The 15,827-nt window shown below is 39.3% G+C and overlaps 1 protein-coding gene and 1 long non-coding RNA gene across 17 annotated transcripts in view; one reads left to right on the forward strand and one right to left on the reverse strand.

The window, feature by feature from the left end:
* Positions 1–15,827, reverse strand: part of LOC106943542 (voltage-dependent L-type calcium channel subunit alpha-1C-like) — a 138,942-nt gene that overhangs the window by 41,611 nt on the left and 81,504 nt on the right. The gene's annotated exons all lie outside the window — the stretch shown is intronic.
* The window catches only part of LOC106943620 (uncharacterized), a 116,263-nt gene that overhangs the window by 15,334 nt on the left and 85,102 nt on the right, over positions 1–15,827 (forward strand). For 3 of the 4 annotated variants that reach the window (XR_001423968.1, XR_001423966.1, XR_001423964.1), the window contains exon 2: positions 4,237–4,334. This is a non-coding gene — a long non-coding RNA (uncharacterized LOC106943620). Of the gene's footprint in view, positions 1–4,161; positions 4,335–15,827 lie in introns of all 4 variants that reach the window. The other variant, XR_001423965.1, reaches the window with a different exon arrangement.

A 15,827-nucleotide genomic window follows, 5' to 3' on the forward strand; every position in this document is an offset into this window, starting at 1 on the left:
ATGAAAAAAGTCATAAAATAGGCCATTTATTGAAGGTGCGCCTTATAGTGCGGAAAATACGGTAATTCACAAGAAAATATAGAAACGCTTTTAAGAATTGCATTCCAGCAAACAGAAATACTTCTGGTCATCATAACTTGGAAGAAAAACGTTTCGCGTTTGACTTTGCAGTCTGGACTGCATTTCATCATCTCAGTTCAAATCTGTTTTATGTTTCACTTTTTAACAATTGTGGAGAAAAAATTATCCACGATGTTGGCAAGGTTCTGATCTTGCATTTCCAGCTGAGAATATCTATGAAGAGCCTATTAATTGATTTGATGTCAAAGAAATATTTTTCAAAAGAACGCAGAGCGATAGTGCAGGATTATCAACAGGAGTGCTGGCTTACTCACCTATGACAAACTGAGTCTTAGGTTCTTATCTTTCTGCATACCTGTGGGAGAATTCAGCACCTGGTGAAGGTACAGCACTGCTTGTCACAACTCGATTTAATTCATTTTAGAAAGGGGGGGGAAAAAAATCCATGTATCACTTTATCTCCAAAAGTGTATTCTAAACCTGGATGCAAAATAAACCCGATGCACTTTAGTGAGCAGGCTTGACTTTCGGTTTCCACCCTGGTATATAAAATACTTTCTGCTCTTGTTACATTGAGCACTGTGAGCGTTTGGCCTTTTGTTGTCTCAGCCAGCTGGTGAACATTTAATTTTCTCAACCATTGTCGTTCTGAAGAGCGTCTCTATTTGTGTGCTGCACAGAGCAGCGGTGGATTTGAAACAGCTACTGGTGACTCTCTGTCTCTCTCTCTCTCTCTCTCTCTCTCACACACACACAAACACGTACTGTGTTGGAATTGGATGTCACCATGCAACGCATAGATATTTTAAAATAAAAATAGACTTTCATCTCATTTTTGACTAATGTGAATATGTTTCGATGCCCTGGAATGCATCAAAAGGAGTACAGGAAACGCCACAGCCTTATAGAAAAGACATTTCCTTGGGCTGAATTTAATTTTAGGTTTTCGCCCTCTGCAAGGCTTTATCACACTGTAAGCTGCTGTCATACTGCTTCTCGTCTTTCTATGTATGTTGGCGTGTCGAAATATGGTTATTATGTGGGTTTAAACATGAGATAAAATGCATTTAGTCAGGATCCAGGGTTGGTTTGGGGTTTTGTGGGTTTGTAGTTCATTTATCTGTTCTCTCTAGTTTTTATATTGTTGTTCTTTACGTTATTATAGTTAGGTTGTTATATCTTGTGCTTAGTTTTTTCTGTTTTTAGATCCCCTTACTTTCCATCAACCTCTTGTGCCATATTCTCTCTCTTTCTCTCCGTTCTCAGTCTGCCTTCTGCTCTCTCCCCTCACTCTTGCAACCCGTTAGCTAATCAGCTCTGGTCTACTGTTCCAGCGTTCCCTCTCTGATTATTTATACACCTCTCTGATCTCTCCTCACTGGAGTGATCACTGCTCCATATCGTCCACTCTGTATTTTCCCTGGCTTCCTGTGTTGCACTCCCAGCTTGTAAAGTTCTGTATGACGCATTTAGTGGAACGTTGAATCCTGTCGCTCCTATTACCTTATTTAATTTCTAAGCGAATCAAAAACTAGGTTGGGATGTTGTCAGGTGAAACCTGTCCACAAATTCAGCAACTGTAGATGAATGATTAATGCAGACAGAAGCATAAAACTAAATACTTTCCACTCAAAACTTTTTGCACTACTAGAACCACATTCACCCACCCATCTGTCCCAACGAAGACGCAGCCATTGATTAACCGATAAACAAACCAGTGGGTTGTTGCTGCGACATTTGACTCGCGCTTGTGCAAATTCCAGATGGGACAGTTAGAGGGCGAAGGAGAAAACCTGCAGCAAACAGCCAGAGATGGGGAATCGAACTCGGGACAAATGTGCAGAGGATCACAGCCCTCCGCTTGGTGTTAGGTTAACTGATTACTGTAAATTGCTCTCAGGTGTGGTGGTGTGTGTGTGTGTGCATGGTTGCCTGTCCTGTGGGTATCTGTGTTGCTCTGTAATGGACCGGCAGCCTGTTCAAGCTGTACCCTGCATCTCCAGCCAAGTCTTCCAACCCATGTGAGGCTGTAACGTCACAAAATCCAAGTTTAAAAAAAAAAAAAAAAAAAAAAAAAAAAAAAAAAAGAGAAATGTGACAATACACTCAGATTTGTTGGTTACAAACAAATCTGGAGTGTCGTTAAACTTTATCAATCTTTACACTTTTTCATATTCTTCACGTCTTGCCAGTAAGTCCTTATCTCCTCCTCATTTTTCCATCAACTCCACTGTTTGACCCACTCCCTCACTTTTGTTTGTCACCTACTGTCCTTCTTTTTCTCATCTTTCTTTCTCTCAATCTCTGTGGGTGCCAACATGAAGTTACCATAGAGACCAGGATGGGTGCCGACAGGTTTCCATAGAAACTGGGCTACGGCAACAACAGCAGATTTTTTTTTTCCCACACAAAGACAGATGACACTGATCAGTACTGTACCAAGAATATCCACAGCACATAGACCTAATTACTACTGTTCTGTCAGCATCTAGAGTTCCTATTGTGCGTCTGCTGTATGTGCTAACAACACAATTCCTATACTGTTATGAAATTATACATTTGCGCCTGTTAGGTTTTCCCAATCACAGAATCATATGCCACCAGTTGATTGTGCTAAATGGTCATATTTGTACTCAATAGTCTGATTTGCAAATACTGTTTGAAATGTTCTCAAGTTCAGTTTTGCCATAGATTTTCAACTGTATTTAGGTTTAGCTTATAAATGGTGCTTTGATCTAAAACCAGGTCAATATTACTCTGGTGCTACAGTTGGTTGATGGTGTCCAATTTCAAGGGCTAGTATAGTAGCCAGATTAGTACATAGACCGACTCTCAAATCAAGTGCCAAGTAAAGGCATGAAAGTCTAACACTGAGTTCAAAGTGATGGCATGCAAGTCTTGAAGTTTGTTCCACAAACATCTTTAATTGTACCAAAATCAAGGAGCTGCAATAGAGCATGTCGGTGTCTTCAAGGCTAAGAGCTGCACTGAATATAGTCATTTTGAAAATCGATAAATCTGTACTTATTACTAAATGCTCAAACTTTAGATGTACAACACATTGATACCTTGGTGTGATCCAACTTGTGTTAACAGAGCAGCAGTTTCAGTGAGTCCTGGACACCCAGTTTACGCTGACACGTCAATCCGCTAATTTAAAAACTTCCTCTGTTTTCGACATATGTACAATATGATGGAACAAAAAAAAAAAACTTACAGCTGTATTTGATTTTTTTATATATATTTTACTAAGTTTGAAATATTTGAATTTAACACTACACTTCTTTATAATATTTTTTTCTATATATATATTTGAGGAGGTCACTCAAAAGAATTGCTGTAGCAAATCATCTGTGAATTTCTGAGCTCTTAGCAATCCTCTTCAGAGTTTATCACATCTAACAGCCATAAAGAAGAAATCTAATTTCTTCATTTTAACACTTTGCCCTTCACTGAGGACACGGACCCATCAGCTTTTCATAGACACTGAAGAAGAAGAACACTCATCTATCTGCAGAACCTTTTGTTAAGGACAGATAAAAAAAAAAGTCTCTTAAAGTTAGGCTATGTTCTTGTAGTCTCCCGAGTTGGAACTCTGGATATATTTTCAGCAGCTGTCTTTCTAAATAGTTATGCTCTTGAATTCAGTAAATAGAAAAAAAAAATGGACGAGCAAAGCTAATCAGAGCTGATGGGAAGGTGTATTGAAATATTTAGAGATTCTTATTTGGGGGCTGCAAAAGACTGGAATAAAGTATTACGTTTTACCTCAGGAGAGCAAGAGACACCTGAAGTACAGGAAAATAAAGTAATCTGAGAAGAAAAAGCATATAGGCTTATAAATCATCGCACATGATCAGATGGTGTATGTATGTGCAAATAGGCATGTCTGTGGATGTTTGCATTTGTCTGAAGCGAGATTACGTGTACCTTTGAAAGAAAAGGATGGCAAGAAAGCGGGAGATACCGAGATACTGTAAAAAAAAAAAGACTGATAAAAATAAAGAGCAATAGATCTTTCCTCCTCTCATTTTCCTCATTCCTTCGTCCCTGCTAACATTTTCCCTTTTGTCTTTTCAGTTGTAACAAACTACCTCTCCAGCTCTGCATTCTGCTGCGTCTGACTAATCACAACTTTGCTGCATCACCACGCAGGGAGACGGATGCAGGAAACGCGGACATGCACGCCACCACGGTCCTGAATTAGGAATTTGTCTTTGTCCTCTCATACAGACGCCCCTTTGAGCACGCAGGTGAGTCACAAGCAAAGTGAAGGATGAAGACTAAGCGAAATGACAAACACACAGATCAGTGTTTTACATAGAGATCAGTGTTGCTGATTCTAAAACTGTCACAATGGATAGATTACTATACTCTTACTCAGTGCATGACTAATGTGTGTACATATGAGTCATCCAGCATCTTTCTTTAATCAGTCTTACAGTTATGGCTAAGACAGACTGAAAGGTGGCGAAGATTGACAAAATACTACATGTGATAGTATGCTGACACGGAACTCTAAAATACCATAATTAAAGACAAAACTGTAAAAAAAACAAAAAAACATTATGAAATAAGATTAGTAGACTCACAAGTGGGCATCAGATATGTTTAATTAATGTTTTTAACGTCCTGACATCTAATAAATGACATCAAGTCTGTCTAAAACACACAACTTCTGAGGGTTATGAATTCAAAAGTTTTCAGCTTTTTCTGAACAATCATGTAAAATGTAGAAATAAAAAACAGTTGTAAATTTTTGCAGAAAGTCATAAGCTATATCTACTCCATTAGAAAGTCAAATAGTATTTTTGCAAAGCATAATAAAGATTTATGTGAGGAATTGGAACTGGTCCTAGATTTTGCTTATTTTGTCCTGGAATGACCCAAAGTTATTTAATACAGAATTTATTTAAAAGGAGCATTATGTATTTTCCAGGCGCATACTGCAGTTTTATACCACAATCAAGTAACTACACCTTCAGTTGTTATATTTATTTATATATATAAAAAAAACAACTTAAAAGAAATTTGAATTTGCACTTTGACGTCTTGAAATTGGGACCCTGTCTCTTTAAGACGCTCCTAATTTTTCCGACACTTGAAAGTAAGAAACCATCTGAAACTTGAAGCTTACAAATCTGAGCTGCTTAGACAAAGGTATGAATACAATGACAAAAGAGCCTGATATGTGATGATAACCACATTTGTGTAGAGACTAAAAGATCTGCATAAGAAGAAAAAATCTGGTTTGATAAGTTACACAAGAAAAATGGCAAAATGATAGAAACCTAATATCTTTAGGTTGAGTTTAAGTAAATCTTTAGGGACATGGAAGCCCTGATCTGCTAAAACTCCCCATTCAGAATGGATTAATCACCTCTGAAACAATAAGTCCTGCAAGTTCTGAGAGGGAAATATGATTTCAAGTCAACAAATGAAAGAAAACATCAACCCCCTCTTTCTTTGCGTGTCTCCCTTTGATTCCCTCTCCGTCCACAGTGAATTGCTCGTATCAGAGCCAAACACACCACTCTATCTCCCCACGGTGTGCTGAAACAGCCATGCCTGTAAATGTGAGTCTGTTAAGAATTGCTCCATCATTTCCCCCTCTGGTTAGTGTCCACCGGAGCGAGACCGGAGCACAATACAAGGCAAATGTAGAAACAGAAATACAACAAGAAAATACTGACAGTTGTGGCCATGTTTTTTCATGTGACACGCAATCTGTTTCCATGCCCAAAAATGCAACCCAGGGTTTTATGGACAATTTAATTCATTAGCTCAAATGCATGTTTCTCAGACCTCTATAAATTCAACTGTTATTAATGGATTAAATCAGCTTTCTACTTTGTGTAACCATACATCGTAGGTCATTTTGTTGGTTAGTTTCAGCAATGTAACTTTCATGCAGTGTCACCTGATTTGCATGACTGGGTCACTAAGACCTTAAATCCAGCATTCATTGGAATCAGATATGCTGAAGCCGGGACCCCTTCGAAGATTCAGATGAATGATTCACAAAAAAAAAAAAAAAATTAGAAACAGCATTAGATTCAACATCCTTAAAAAGAAAAGAGAAAGAAGTTTAACAGCCCACCAATCAGTCACCTCAGAGGAAGTCGGCCATATAGAAAAGATGGCGCAGCCATAAAGCAGCTTCTGTCTCTGGCATGCTTCTTCCATTGACAGGAAACCAACACAACTCCAACTATAAAGTGTTCTCATTTACAAGATGTAGTTCTTTTGTACTTTTTACTGCATAGAAACTCAATTTCAGCAGTCCAGCTCATTTTGTATCATTTTGTGTTTCTCTGCTCAGTTTTAATAGTTAAGGACTTGCTTACCAAGAATTGCATGCCAACAACCAAAGCAAAATTGGAGGTATGCACTAATTACGATATTGTGAAATATACTTTATCATAGCAACCTTCATGACAGCAATATGTTATTTCAAACATAATTTTTAAAACCTCAACAAAAGGTTGACTTCAGAAAAGCTAGATTAAATTATGGGTCCACAAAATCTAAATATCAATCCAGTTTGTTGTGCTTTTTTAGTTCTGAAGGAGTCAGATACAAGGGAAATGAACTAAATAATTCAGGGTTATAAAGCTGCAACTTTGATGTATTGATATTTAGATTTTTTTTTTTTTTTTCTGAAAATGAATTTCTATGGCTGATATACACCTGCACAGCCAAGAGTCAAAGCCTGTTTTTAGTGATTGTATGCATCTGCAGAGGTGAAAATTCTGCTTAAGAATAACACAGCAGGCGTGCAAAAGGTTTATAATAAAAGGTCTGTGTTCCTATGTTGACACCGAGGAGTTGTGTGTACAGTGGAATTAAACTGTGAGCACTTTAAGTGACACTGGATTTGTGGGAAAACGTAGCACCTTACCCTCTAACCTAGTAAATCCTCACTGATGAAATATGATTAAAGCAAAGGAAGCTGGTGTAGCTCTTCTGCTGGGTGCCTTACCAATGTCACCATGACACCCAAACAGGATTAGCTGCTAACACCCACTCCCCTGCTGTTACCATAGTAGCACTGTTTAAACTGCGATCCGGAAGCTATAAAAAGACACACTGAGCTTCAAATAAGAGAAATTTGAAATAATAATAATAAATAATAATAATAATAATAATAATAATAAAAATAATGTGTAAAGTAGGAGTGGTTGCCAACTTATCTTTTAAGTGCATTTTAATTGACAGGATAGGAAAAACAGAGGCAGACAGAAGGAAAACAGAAAGATATAACAACTATTGATCAAGGTGGAAATGGATAAAATGTGCTATCCTTCAGTTGTCAGATTCAATTTTTTAGACTTGCGAATTTTTCTTTTAGAAAAGCTGTGAACCTCCAAGATGATTCTGAAGTCCTGCAATGCGCTGCCGTTTATTTCCAAGCTACATGAGTCTCTCACACTGTCATACATGTGGATAAACACAGCTGTACTTTTAAAAGTCTGTCAAAACAGCATCATCAAATCTAGAGATTGACACAAATAAACTCATTTGAATAAAGAACCATTTGAAACTAGTCTCTGTTAAATTGAATCTAAAGCATTCCTGATGTTTGCACATAGGAGATTCAATTAAACTGACAGTACATTGTGAAAGGAAGTGACAGCTGGAAGCTCTCAGATCTGAGAGCGATGGCTGTAGGCTAAACAAGACTGTGAAATAACCAAAAATAGATAGAAGACAAAGAAATCCTATGAAAACGCTGCAGCTAATGGTGTATCAAGGAGGGGGGTGGGGGGAGATAGTCAGCGAGGAAACATGTCTGTGTGTGTCTGATAGGTATTTGCTTAAAAGGAATTATACGCTGCTATGGTTGGTGCGTCAGGGCACTGATGCCAAAGAACATCTTGTGAATATGTCAAAGACACCATGAGCTTTGACAAAATGGCAGGGTCTGATAGCCTGAAATGGAGATTGCTTGGCTACAATGATGCAATGCACATTTAGTTGAGTACTGTGCCCACTAGATCCCATTATGGATATTCAATAAAATGTTGGGTCAAAAAACAAACAAACTAACAAACAGAAAAGAACTAAGGCTAAGATGTGTTCCTGATGAGCCTCCAACTGTGCAACGGAAAGCTGCTACATTGTGTCATTTAACGGGCCCAAACCAGAATCTACAACTTAGAGCTTAGAAAGTGAACGCAGCCTAGTAAAACGATATATGAAGAATATTGTAAAAAAAAAATAAAAAAATCATTTCACTGTTGGTTTTGAACTGAAGAATGTTAGGGGTTACATAAAATTGCTGTATTCCTATTGGATGATACTAAAACCAGATATGTATTTGTCATGATTACTTCATTTGTCTAAATAAGCTTTGATATCTTGGGTGTATAAATCAAATTAGATGTAGGCATAAAAGACATTTGTCACCTATTTGTCCCAGTATATCTTTAGTAGGCAGAGTTTGAATGGGATTTTAAAACCTACCGAGTATTTTCTGTGTTTTTCCATAATGCCATGTTGCCTCTTTCACCCTGCAACGTCAGAGTTGCACTGTAGAAAATAGCCGTTAACTAGTTCCATTTTTTTCCTCTTTAAGCTTGAGTCATGAAAAGTCATGAAAATTGCTCACAAAATCTCTAATTCGTCGTAAAGCGCTACAAACTCTACATGAAAAGCTCTCGACTGCTGTTAGTAATGCTTACAGTGGTAATCGTGCTAATTGCTGATTTTTTTTATACTAAAAACAGGTTATAATGTCAACTCTGTCATCACGCCGTCTTCATTTACAAATTATTAATGAAACTCCGTTTAACCGCAGAGCTGTTTAGCTCTGACTCATGTCTCACCCACATGGTGTGACGTCACCTCTGATCTCGATATAAATACTTTGTAATTGTTCACAGAAAGGCTTCTAAGGCTCCATTATGATAACAAGCAGAAATAAATGACGTAACAATTTAACACACATCAGCAAATCAGAGCTTTTTTTTTCTCTCTCTCAAATTTTACATTTCACTCAGCTAATTATAAACGATCTTCCATATTAGACTGCAGGCGTCAAACTCTGGTTGTTGAGGGAAAGCAACCTTTAGGTACGACTCTGCTTCACCACACCTGAATTGGCGTTAGCAGGACTGTGTGTATAACTCGACTGCATGCTGAGGAAGTTATTCAGCCATTTGAATCAGATGTGTTGAAGCGGAGACGTATCTAAAGGTTGCAGGACACCTGCCCGGCTGGAGTTTGACGCCCCTGTATGCAGACAAAAAAAGCGAATGTAATGGTGCTCTTCTCGCAGAGAAAGCTATAGATCTACAACATGTCCTACAAAGGAGTGAAGACGATGCACTGTAAATGTTTTCTAAACTTTTTAAGAATTGTACGACCAATGTTCTGCGATGCAGATAGAGAGAGAGAGCGCTTAAAATCTGTCTACTTTTAGGAAATCAGACAGAAAATATTTGGAAAAAGTGATCAGAAACCTGCTCCAAAATCTCAAGTACATAAGCTTTATGTAACACATTTATTTTCACTTAAATGGTCCATTTAAAATGCACAATTCTACATCATTCACCCAATTCCTGTTCAGTACAAAATGAATGTGACGACTTTGCAAACACTACAGATGGTCCAGGAGGCCAGTTGTTGAGAGATCAGCTGGTTGGACGAAATGTTCTGAGTAATAAATAAAAAATAAAAAAAATAAAAATTAAAAGATGCGCAAAGATGTTGGAGGGGGAACAAAGCAAGAGGGAGGGCAATTAAAGCTGCAGCGCATCGCTCCAGTTTCTGTAGAACACAGAAGCTGCAGACAGTCTGAGCTGATCAGTATCAGCTGACTCATTTTATATAATCTGACAAGCTTGCTGTTTTCTCTTTCTCTGATCATTCATGCTGCTCCTGCTGTGGCTGCTTATGTCTTTTTATCGCACCGACACCCGAGCGCCATCCCGACGCTTCCATATTAAGCTCGATGGCGATTTCATGCTAAGCTCGGCACGCGATTGCACCTCTCGCCACGTGCTTTGCGCCAGTTTCCCAGTAGAAATCCCCACGTTGAGAAGGCAAAACTGCGTAATTCCCGGTTGTGAGTTTCCATTGTCTCATGTGTGCAGGGCTTCCCTTTTCTGACTGTACGCAAAAGTTTCCGGAGAACGCAGCAAAACAAGAGGGAAATGTGTTTGTCCTGTGATGTTTGATGAATAACTTCACTTACATGTATTCAGATGGATTAACACATAAAATAAGATATTTTGGCAGAAGTAAAATCAGAAGAAATATCAATCTAGATTTTGAAGTGTTTTTATTACCACCATGACCAGGTGTTGACCTCTGCAACAAAAAAGAAAAAAGAAAAAAAAGGTGCTACTCTGACTTGCAGTGATCTGTCAGATTCAGCTTGTACAAGATTTTCCTTTTCTTTCCTACATTTTTCTTTTTTTTTCTTTTTTTTGTTTTGAACGTGAAGTGACCAAGAGAAGTAGTATGGTGCTGACAACTAGACTTTTTCTTAAAAAGGCATCAGAACAGGCCTTTGTTTTTAGTGAGTCAGCCAGAGAGCAAGCGCAGGAAAAGTGTGTGCATGCTGTGTCATAAGTCTGTGTGTGGACACATTTTTTTAGTGCCTTTCTGGTGATTTTGTAGCACGTACAGCACGATGAACCACTGAAAGAATTACAACTTTGTTGTACTCATGTCTCTGTGTGACACCGAAAAACAGCACAATGTTTATTTTGAGTTTATTGCTAGCACCCATAATTTACTCGTGGGTAATTTAGTTGTGTACGTCAAGGACAATGAACGTCTGTGAAAGGACATTTGTTTCTGAAAGACGCATGCAGGCATATACACGCCAACATGTGCTGCTGCCCTGACAAAGCATTGTCTCAGGAAAAAAGACTTTATGCAAATATGCTGCCTGAGATTCTCAGTCATCCACAAGAAGTGCTTAAGCAGAAGGACTTTCTTTCTTTCTTTTTTTTTCTTGAATTTGTTTCACCTCTCATCCAAAAGATTTCTTCGGTTCAGGTGAAACATCTTTAAATCTCACAAAAACGTCCATGGCGTTATTTCTTAGATATGCCCGCTTACGTTTCCACTCGGAAACAAACTTCCTGGTCGACTAAATCTTTTTAAATCTAAATCTGCCAGATGTATTATAAAAATAAAAAAAAATGTAGGGATTTTAACTATATGGTATTGGAAATGTTCTCTTTCTCACCAAGGCTTACAGAGTGTTTCTCTCCGTTTATGTTTAGCTCTCTCCATTTCAACTTCCTGTACGAACTTTCTCTTTGATGTTTGTGCAGCTGCGTGTGTAGTCCTGCACTAGTGATTTGTAAGTTTATATCTCATCGACTTGTTTTGATTGGCTCCGCTGCGTACCCCGTGTGTGTACAAGGTGCCTAAATTACACCGTCTTCCAGTGGATGTTTTTGTCTCTTGGCTTCTCGTTAACTATCTACGCAGCGTTGTGATCTGAACTCCCGCTGAGTCTGGCACATTGACCAGCTCCCACATTCCATCCCTTCGTCGATATCAGGCTTTGTTTCTTCTGCTTGCAGTGTTGTGCTCGACACAATCCAGTATGCTGAACTGCTGCTAGTTTGCAAATGGGTTTTAGCAAAAGTCGGCGCGCGTACGATACGGTACGTTACAGACAAAAATCAGTGCAAGTAAAACAGTTTTGTTATTATTTGAAGATTGAGGTAAAGTTAAAAAGGGAAAGAAAAATTTTTTAGTCAAGTTACTGCTTTAATCATTTAAATTATGATCGACGAAAGGTCAAAACATAAACCCAGTCAATGATAAACCTCACCTGCTAACAATGCAACACTTCCGACAGTCACCATAGCAACATGAACATCCCTTTTATATAGGAAGAACCTCTGTAGGACAGCGTGTCCTCGTGATTTACTCGAGGGTGATGTCATGAGGTTGACGAGACACGGGGACACGCCTCCCCGGAGAGGACGCACCATGTTCGTCTGGACATGGTGGCTTACAGGTGTACGGTGGGTAGGTCATACATGCGTGTTCCTGTGGACAGATGTGTGTGTATATATATATATATAAAAAAAAAAATTCCCCTCTCACCCTCCATGGGTGGTCTCTTTCATCCTCTGAGCTCGGGTCCTCTACCAGAGGCCTGGGAGCTTGAGGGTTCTGCGCAGTATCTTGGCTGTGCCTAGAACTGCACATTTCTGGACTGAGATGTCTGATATATATATATATATATATATATATATTTAAGGAAAACAAACACCTGTCCTTCTGCCTGAGTCTAATTGTGGCGGCAATCAAAAGACGGAACGTTCTGCAGACGGCAGAAAATATGACGGGGCTCAAAATGGAGATGAGGCGAGAAGTCAAAAAACGTGTTTAGGTGGGAACAGAGTTGAAGGGGATGGTCTGAGATGGGGCCTGTCCACTACGTCAGTCCCCCGAAGTGGCCTCGCTGGAGTCGCCACACAGAACCTCGACTTCATCAATCTCCTTCCAGCTGGCAGGAATAAGTGGCACCAAAGGGTGAGGTCTCTGCTGGCCACCTGGAGCCAAAATGACTGTCAGGACAGGAGAGGCGAGGAAAGGACAGGTAGGCAGCCGATAAGGTTGTTTACTTTTAGGAAAGAAGAGAGGGTCGTGCAAACGGTTGGAAGATGGCGTAAGCAGGTGCTGGGGAAATTATGGGAAAAGGGATGTTTGCGAAGCCTTGGATGCAAAGAAGAGCACCTGCTTTTTCCCTCCCTCTATTCCTAATGCAAACACTTGAACAGCACTGTTTTTGTCATGTGATCTTCCCTCCCTGAGTGTTTGCCAGAATGAGCCGGGCAGCTCCTCGGTGCTAGAAACGGAATTTCATGGTTCTGCTGATATGCACTAAAAGCACAGCGAAGAGCACAGAGGTTAATAGGCGTTCAGCGGATTGATTTATGGGGCTTCGTGTAATCCTCCAACAATCTAGAGACACAATGCACAGGCCAGGGACTCACAAGTACATGCAGATTTTCCAGTTTTAACACTACTAAAGGAAAATGTACAGATAATCTGGAGAAACCTGGAGGATAAATGTGCAAGTCCAAGCAGTTCTGCCTCCACAGTGATATACATGCTAACTTGCTGTATTGATTCTTGATTTTAGGATGCAGATTTTGCGTTTGCGCATGAAGAATTTCCGAGGCTCAGGTTTTACAGAAACCTGGCAGGTATCTTCTCAGATTTGAAACGGAGATCCCGGAACGTATCACGTTTACACACTTATTCACAGAAAGTACCTTGTGTGCTTCAGCCCTGAATACTGCCCTTGACTGAAGCAGCAGAGGTTAACAGCCTTGTTCAGGGGGCACTAAATCATATTTATAGATCCAGCAGTGCAGTTTGGGTTTTCTTAGCAGGCATGAGCATTTGATTCTGTCTTTTAAAAAATGCACCTGGCAAGAAAAAGATTTAACTTTCCCATTACTCAAAAATCGGTTTGTCGTTTTGTAACATCCCGGAGAATTCATGTAACGCATAAAAACTGATAAAACCAAGGTTCCGCGTGCAGTCTAAACAATCCATCCTTCCTTTACGTAACCGTCCATCTTAGCTTCCGTTCTTCCACTCTTTCTTTTATAGTTTTGTAGAAAAATCCTGACCTCAACAGAAATATCTACCTTAAATTGTACCTCAACAACGGGCCAAAATGTTAAAGAGCTCATGAAAAAAAAATACAGAATACTCCAAAATGCTCCAAAAATCCTCAAACCATTCAAAGCACAATCTATATACATGCCCGATATTTCTCATGCAGTAACCACATTACATGCCCCCAACCTCTCTTTCTGTGTCCTACAATTCTGCAGCGATGAGTCAATGACGACACAAACACTAAAGATCAGTAAATCTTCTGCTCCCAGGTCGTGCATGTTTAAATGATTGAGATTTATGAACCTGCACACTGACGTGCTGCGAAAAAAAATCCAAAACACACCGAAGCTTGAACAGCACATCTCTTCACAACCTGCAGACGCACACACAGAAAACCTCATTTCTGCCTTCATTTTTCACTCCTCCTGTTGGTAGGAAAACATACATTCTGGCCTATTGATCAAAGCTTAGCAGGATTTGCAGCCTGATATTATCACTTTTTAAAAAAATACATCTGTCTAGCAGTTTGGATTTTAATGTAAAGCATCTTAAAGAAAAAAAGAAAAACAAAGGTATAGATGTAACCTGAAAGCGAGAGCGTCCACGTGTTGGATGACCTAAACAAGCTGTGACACACTCACTAAAAAGCCAATTATTTATTTTCTTAAACATGAGAAACATAAAATAACTTGCTGTGCAACTTCGTTCATATTTTCTTCAAGGTCTCAACGAAGCAGTATTTATTTTAGACGTTCGCAGATTAAATATCACTCAAGAGTCGAGCAGCACCTGTCGCAACTTTTGATGCCCACGCAGCAGAGCGGCAGCCAACGAGATCCGTATCAACCTCCCAGGTTATGTCGAGCTCTGAATCGGAAACGGCATCAGATAAGGAGCCATGTGCGATCGACTCTAAGCCAGAGCCACTGAAATTAAACGCGGGGGGCAAAATGTGTTTCACGTTCCGAAGACAAGAGGCTTGACGAGTTTCCTTGGCTAAGATACAGTGAAGTGGAAAATACAGTGCGCTGCATTTACTGCAAAGAGCGCCGCGCCGGGGTAGTTATGCAATTACTTTCACCTGCGTCTGGAGCGTGCACCGGGTCCACTTGACTGCGCCTTGATTTCTACCGACCAGACGTGAAAGTAGTGAGGTTCGACCTAACGAACTGAGAATGTCTAACTACGAAGAGGACAACCGTGTCTGTATAAACTCTTTATAAATACTTAAGCTCAACATACGTCATTCTCAACTAGTAAACAGTTGTATTTGCTTTAAGGTGGCCTACAAAAGTTGCTCTCATTAAATCTCTGATAATGATGCTTCACACTTTCAACCCCTCCAGCCCACGCTTGGGTCATGGGCTGAAGATGCCAACAGAACCGCGTTGTCTTCAAAAACTGGAAATGAGACCCCGAGCTTTCCGAACGGCACACCATATTTTTTATGTGCGTGTTTTTGGCTACTAACATAAACCCAGCAAATCTAAACAAGCCTTAAATTTGACGTCATCGTTAGCCCACTTAAAAAAAAAAAAAAAAAAAAAAGGGCTGCAGCAGAAGGAACCCCTGAAAAACCATGAGACAGTCATTTTAAGTACACAAAAACATTGGAAACAATCTGCTAAACAATTTGCTAAGTAGTTCACGATTAGAAAGGCCCGTGTAGTTCTTTTAAACATTTAACAATGTGGGTCTATTTCATCCGTACACCAAAGAAGACCAACACTGACAGCTTCACGTTTTACACTCAGCTAGTACAAAACAGTTTAAGCATTCTGAAATGAAAAAAAAAAGAAATGAATGGAACTGCATTTCCCATGAAGAAATTTATAAGTGCAGAGTTTTATACCAAATTTATTTCAGATGATTTAAGAAATATTTGTCACTTTTAGCTTTTACCTACCAAGTTTAAAGATTCCAAATGTTGCTATTAACGCTGCAGGGACCGTTTTTCTTTTATCTTAGCAGGACGATGTCAGGCTTCATCCACATGAGCAGTGCAGCTTCATGAAATGCAAACATTTAAATATTCTCTGGCATTTGACTTTGCTTATATGTTCTATTTATATTTTGCTCTTTTTTTAACATAGTTGTTTTTTTTTCTCTCAAAATGGTGACAGGATAACGCAAAA

The sequence above is a fragment of the Poecilia latipinna genome, unplaced genomic scaffold (assembly GCF_001443285.1).
Source record: "Poecilia latipinna isolate Pla-1442-1.1 unplaced genomic scaffold, P_latipinna-1.0 Scaffold100, whole genome shotgun sequence".
In the NCBI taxonomy this organism is placed as follows: domain Eukaryota; kingdom Metazoa; phylum Chordata; class Actinopteri; order Cyprinodontiformes; family Poeciliidae; genus Poecilia; species Poecilia latipinna.